This window comes from Montipora foliosa, chromosome 11 (genome assembly GCF_036669935.1).
Source record: "Montipora foliosa isolate CH-2021 chromosome 11, ASM3666993v2, whole genome shotgun sequence".
Taxonomy (NCBI): Eukaryota; Metazoa; Cnidaria; class Anthozoa; order Scleractinia; family Acroporidae; genus Montipora; species Montipora foliosa.
In genome coordinates, this window is record NC_090879.1 from 46,878,819 (window position 1) to 46,886,317 (window position 7,499).

The following is a 7,499-nucleotide window of genomic DNA, read 5'->3' on the forward strand; positions in this document are numbered from 1 at the left end:
CTAACCGCAGTAGCGTGATTACTTTAGACGTCCGCCGTCAGCACGATACGTTTTGGTGGTCATTGGGGCTGATCTTTTGTTCTTTCAATGTCGCGGGGGTCTTTGACCTTTTCTTCTCTTTCCTGTTGGGAAATAACAATTGTAAGAAGGTTGAGATTTAAAAAGCTAGCCGCAATTATCAATTTGCTATCGCCTGGCAGGCTCCTGTTATTTAGAATGATATTCCGTTAACAGTGTGCAACAGCCTCACACTAGGTAACTTTAAATTAAAGTTGAGACTGCATTCCCAGAATGCCTGAGTTAGTCTACTGAAACATTTACTATGGTACGCATATCTAAGTCTGATCAAGTCCCTTGGCACTAAATGTATACTTTGTTGACAATTATACTGTGCGTTTTTGCGTGTTTATGCAATTTAGTTGGTTATATTATCCTGTGTGTTTGTAAATTAAGTAGTCATATTCAGTTGTTAAATTATTTAATTCAAAGCCCTCCTTTATTCATGCAAATTCTTCACATAATGTTTGCTGCCTTTATGCCATTTAAGCCTCCGGCTTTGGCTCTTTTCATGTATTTCTCAGAGTTTGATATGTTAAAATTAAAATTAAATTAAATACAATAATCTAAGTATCGAAAAATGAACGCCGGGTTCTACCCTAGGAGACTGGCACCACGTTTTAGCGTGGTTACATAGCCTTAATATAGGTGCAGGGCTCGAAATTGCGACCAATACAGTCGCATTTGCGATTTAAATTTTCCCTTCGCGACTAAAACATCTTGAGAAGTCGCAAATTTGCGACTTGTTGTCACCTTCGCTCTTTCAAAACAAAAGGGTTAGCAGTTGCCACTTTTGCTGCTACTTTCGCTAAAATAAATAAATAAATAAATAAATAAATAAGTAAATAAATGACAAAATTGTTTTGTTTGTCGCTGTGAATTTTCTCAGATAGCGTAATTGTAGAGTAATTTAGCTGCGATGTTACGTGCACAGCTCCATTCCTTCGACCATTTGCCATTTTCAGCGGTTACTTTAAACACAAGTATTGCGGGCTCATATTTTTTTGCTAAACCGCTGACAACACAATGCAGCGTGGAGATTTTGCGACTAAAACTTGCGAAATTGCGACTGGATTTTTTCGTTAATTTCGAGCCCTGAGGTGAATGTCTGCCAGTAATGAATTTATCATTTTGCTTTCATTCACATGGTTTGTTGGGTGCCGTGATTATTGATTTCTAATTGCTATACGTGACGAACATTTCCACTGGCTTAATAGGATCACAACCACAAGTCTAGCAAATAAACTCAAGCCAATTTACATTTGTCTGGTTGAACATTTTTTATTGAGTTTAATTGATTAGCAAAGTAGGTCCTTTCACCTGAGACGTCTCCTGGATGTAGATCGTCAAGGAGTTGTGCCGCTTTACTTTTTCCTAGTACAGCAAGGAAAACAAGGATTTAGTCAACTGTTTTCAGTCGTGGTAAATGTTTTAGTTGAAAGGTTGTTTCAATTGATTATGTATCACCTGTTAATTTTGGTTGGATAAATTATGTGTACATTGTATGTACTAATCACCTTAACAAGTCTACACCCCCTCTGCACACCCCCTCCCTCCCCCCCCCCTGCACAAGACCACAGGCATTTGTGGGTCATGTTCTCCATGACGATAATGTTCACATTTGCTATAATTTGAATAACAAAAAACTTAAACCAGACTTCAACATTTTGTAAAAGGTAGGTCCCTACATGATCAAAACTGAGTTATACGTTGACTCCTTATCTTTTCTTACCTTCTATTTCACTGCCAGCATGTACAGCATCGTCATTTTCTCCAGACCCTGTAATAATCATCAATAAACATTGTTTATAACTTAGGGGTATGCGGGGTCCTTTCATTCTGAGTCTATAAATATGTAACTTATTCCATCAATCATCCACTTTGATTGATGCATTTAATCACACGTGTTAAATGTGATTGTTTCAGTGATCGTAACAGGGATTACTTCATTTTCTCTTACATTTTCATCTTCGTCCTTCATAAATGCACAGTGTGATTTAGTATATATATATTTCTAACGCTGATCGAAAGTAATGATTTTCTGAATTAACTTCTTTCTATATGCTGGGTACACTAAGTTAATATTATTTTAACCATCCAAATAGTAGTTGTCTTTTTTTGCTAAATTAATATGAAATTACTTGTACCTCCAACTTCTTGTGATGCATCGTCAATAACTAACATACTTCCTCCCTGTGCTTCAGGTTCTGGAAGTCTTGTCTCTATTTTTCTGAAGGCTAAAAAAAAAAAGGCATATACGAGAACTTTGGTATATGATTGTTAACCTTCAAAGGTCACGTAACTTAAACATTTTCTTTTCCCTACTCTAAGACAAAAACCTATCAATGAACTCACACTTCCTGAAGTAGTACTAGTCCTCTAGTAACTAAGTGGATAGAGTGTTAGCTCAATCATCTAGATTATTTCTTGGTGCAGTGTCATGACATGCAATATTTACCAAATGTTAATCAGCAATAAGTGTAATTCATTCTGACATTAACCTCTGTATGCATACAACTGGAATTGCATGAACAAGTACAGGACATTTTGCTGTGCCCCACAAATGTTTGCAAAAAAAGAGTCTGCGCATTATCAGGTTGCTCCATTTGACTATTCAAAAAACTTGGTCTGTTTAACAGAGAATGGAGATATGGTGGGTCTTCCTTCATAACATGATTATGCCCATTGTACAATCACTCACTTCAATTTTGGGGCTTTACATGCTAGGGTTGAAAAATCACTTGTAATGTGTTTTGATCCAGCAATTGCATCATATCAAAATAAGTGACTCAGATAGTCCAGGAAGAATACAAATACCTTCATCAAGCTGTTTTATGAGGTCTTGGGGCAAAGCACGTCGCCTAACATGGCTTCCATGGCACTGAGTGCCATTGAATACAAGTTTGATGCCATTACATCCTATTCCTTGTGTTCTTATGAATGACCTCAGAACGTCTTCTTTGCCTTCTCTGTGCAAGTAATGGAGCATGTCTCCAACTTTGAAAGCAAATGTTTCACCACAAGTGCACTTTCGGGCACATGTTTTTGGCTTGAAAAAGGACATGACCTGAAAATTTGTAGTTGAAGTGTTAAACACAAAATACCAGTAATAAAAAAGTTAATTGCTGGAATGTTAACTGTTCTTTCAACGCTACAAGTGGTTTATCATGCATACAAACCATAGATCATGATCGTGTTATTGATACTGGTAAGGGCTTGGTGTTGCCTCAAATTTGATGTGTCAAATAGCAATGTTTGTTGATGACTGTCCCGAGCTAGTTGCTTTATGGCACGCATGTTATGAAAATATGGACAAGCGGAAGGATGACCTAGTTATTCAGCCTTACATAAGCAACTATCGGATGCGACATAAAAATGGCTTGTCGGATTTTAAATGCAATCAATTTATTCTTGTTCTTTTCTTGTGTAAATTCATGAATTGTATATTTTTGCATTTGCCCTCCATACACTATGCATAAATGTTTCCATTGCTCTTGCATAGCCTCTGAATTGCTAACATCGTACAATTTCTACAATCGAATGATATGACACATTACACTATAACATATTTTGGCACTGAGGATATGAACTGAAGTTTGCAGATATGTTCTCAATTATTTATCCAATTGATTAAAAACTGTCATGTGTTATAAGTTATAAATGACATAAAAGAAGACTGCATGACCTTGGTAAATTACATTACCTCATCTGGACTAGACGCAGCTCTGGCCACTATATCTTCAATAACAGACCTCATCTCCTGATCATCTTGCATTTGGGCAATACCAGTCTGTGCAACTGTTTCCCCCGTAGTAGCGAGTTCCATAATTTGTTTGTGATTAGGGATGACAGCGTCAACCAACCACTCTTTCACTCTAGGAAAGTATTCATCTTTCAAATCCAGCATCTCTAGAACCTGTATTAAGGAATGTATTTTGGTGGCAGCTATACGAATACAGGATACTTGAAACAATGCCACATATAAAATGTATACATACAACAAGCATGATGATACACAGTATTAATTTTTAAATAAACTTAACTCTGATACCCTGCTTAGAAAACATGAAAATGTACAACTTATCAAGTCCTGGCATTTATACCAGCAAACTGTACAAGAGGTGAGGGTATACCTCAAATTCTCTACCAAATTAGTTTCGTTTGAAGAAGGATTACAAATTAAAGTTCAGCTGTTAAACTATAAACACTGACAAGTGTCTCTCTGCGAACTTCGAGCCAGAAACTTTGAAGTCCTAGTTATAATAAATGTTAAAAGTATGCCCCACGACTATTGTGAGTGACAAACGATACTTCTTCATTCAGACTATTAAAAAAAGGCCACCTCTTGCTCTGGTTGATTGCAATTTTCTTACAGCCGTTTTTAAATTTGGCTGTTATCAATAAGCATACTCAAACTGGGGATTGACAATCTTTACAGCGTTATATATACTAGACTCAACATTTTAGCTCGGATGCAAACTTTCAATGTTAGTTTCTTACAAAAAGAAAATATCAAAACCTACATAAATGTTAGTAAATTTGCATGTGTGAGATTTAACACATGAACCTACCTTTCCAGTTGAAAATGTCAACAGCACATAATTGAATTTGGCCCGGAGATCAATTCCACTGAGGGAATCAGTTATGGTCAAAACCTCCTGAAACATGGGGTCTTTCCTCATTGTTGCAAAGCAATCCCCTAACCTTAGAATAATTCCTATACTACGGACCACTGTTTCTAGGAGTGGTTTCAACTCCACTTGAAGATTTAGTGAATTTTGTAAACTCTGTTCCTTTTCAATGCGGTTAAACAGAACAACAGCAATCCTTGAAAACACTCTGGGGACCCAAAAAAAAAAAAAAAATCAGTAATGTGTTAGGTTTACACTTGCAATAGCCATTAAGTCAACACTTGCAATAACTACTTTGTCAGATGATTGAGTGTCTGTTATGAAGGGCATAAATTCGCTCCAATTGGCTCACCTGATTCAACATTACGTTAAACCTGTTTAGGAGTATGAAAATTTATGTTCAGGTATATCAGTCAAAGATGGTAAGCTTGCCACTACGGTAATGGTCGTAATGTATATCCATCTCAGTGTAATATTCAGTCACAGAGTTGTGAAATTTAGACAAATCTGTCACTATGATGCAATCTACATGTGAGCTTGTGTGATAGTCCCTTTTCCCTTGTTACATTGCACATGCCTTACCTTCCAAGCTTTTCTTTGTCTCTCTTGACAGTTTTTTTCACTGCTTGTGGATTCATTGTAATGATAGGCACTGTTCTTGGTGACAATAGACACTTTTAGCATCATGTTTACAGCAAACTGCGAACCTGAGGAGGTCACGTGACCACCGCTTTGCCGTCACGTTTGCAGTTTGCGGTTCCGGTTTTGACGGGAAGAAGGCGCTCCAGTGGTAAGTGACTTATGGGAAGGTTTTTTGGCCGCTTAACGAAACCAACTCACGTTTGACACTTTTAGTAAGAATTTTCTACCTTTTATGGATCCAAATGTCGTTTTTTATGATTAAAAAAGAATGTATTTTGCATGATCTAAAACGAAGAAAATCGAGTGGCGAAAGAAGTTGAAAACAAAATGGCGGCTCGAAGTTCCAAAACATGTGCATGCAAAGAAGCACAGTTAGGGAGTTCTGTATCAATGTATGCCTTCTTCTATTTCTAGAACTTGCCTTTAGAACTTGCCAAGACGTGATGCTGGCGACTGAGGTAGCCCAGCAAAGGCCAAAATGTCCCGCTGATTATGAGGAAATTGCGAGGGTACTTTCCCCTATTTTTTCGGAAGACAAAAAACCTGTTGTGCTCTCAGTGCGAGCTTGTAGAGAAAGGATGAATGGCCTTATCTCAAAATACCTTGAAGAAGATAAAAAGGCTCTTTTTCCCGCCAAAAGACGTCAATGCCATGCTAAAGTCAATTTTGTTGCCGACGGCAAACGGGAAACCTCAAACCGCTAGCAGCCGTTTGCCGTTTGCCGTAAACGCGATGCTAAAGGTCCCTAATGACTTTTGGCGTGATGCTGCTGTTTTCTTTTTGGACTAATAACAATCATAATAATAAGAAATTGCTATAAAGCCATTGTTGAGGCCTTTTTATTTTTATCTCAATCTCTATAAACAGGGTTTACTTGTTTATTTACACAGGACGTGAATGTTGCAAACTTTGGAAAATGGTAAAAAAAGTGACTAAGGAGGGGTATGTCTTTGTTACTGGTTATAAGTAACCATGGCAACACATGTGTTACAGGAAATGTCGATGCTTGTGTCATAATATTACCATGTAATTTGAATGTTTGATTGTTCTGATTTGTAGATAACCTGTACGAAACCCTTCCAAGTGTGGTCCAGTGAGCCTATCATGCAGTGCCTCAATTTTTTATAATTTGCACATGCAATCATTACGATTGTAGTTTGTCATGCAGTGCTAAACAAACTTTTTTTTCACTATAATTGTATCTAAATTGACGGAAAGTAGAGCTTCGTTCTTCTCAGAAGCAAAATTTATGGCATGGAGAAGACAATTTGTTGGCATATTCTAGCTCATAGTATTTGAAGCAGTTATCTGGCCTTAAAAGATTAATGGCTTTGGAGTCAAAGGCCAGTGTTCTTCGATTTAGGTAACCTTAGAATGTTTTACTTGATCAACTGTATACAATAACATTTAAACCCTGTCTATTCACTACCTACCTTGTTAAAGGCAGCGACTGCTAATTTTTCTAGGACACCGAAGTCAGATGCATCATCCCAGAGGAATGGCAGAGTCCTATTGCTGGAGATTTCTATAGCTGCAGCCAATGTCATCTCTGAAAACCAGTGACAAATATATTTTGAAGAGGAAGAATTGAGAGGAATAGGTTAAGAGGAACTTGCAAGTAAGAAAGCCAATGTTAGCAGGTTTCACAGGGTTCTAGCCATCTTTTACAACTAAAAGATGGTGAACAAAAACATTTGGTGAATAATTCTTCTTGATAAATGTAAGGGAAGACTATCACAAAGCTAGGATAGATGTATTTAATGATATATTCCTATCTGTTCATTCATTGCTTTTTTTTTCAACAGTGGCCTGTAAAACAAAGGTTGGGACACATGATGCATTTGTTGAGCAATGCGTTGTGATCACTGTTTATACTTACATAGAGAATAATTATTATAATAACGTTCTTACCTCCAGTGCTTTCCCTCTGCCCAATGATAGCCATGGCTGCATTAGCTGCTGTGGTTTTACCAGATACTGGCTTACACCAGGCCAGTATCAAAGGAACTCCATGTAGACTGTTCAATAGCTGTTCATAGTGAACTGCTAGCCCAACCCCACCAATCATTAAGAGAGCTGAGGGAAAATTCCCTTTCATGTATTTCTCCATGGTATTAATCGTACACTTCAAGATCTCCCCTGTGTCTAGACCCCCTGAAAAAATTTAAG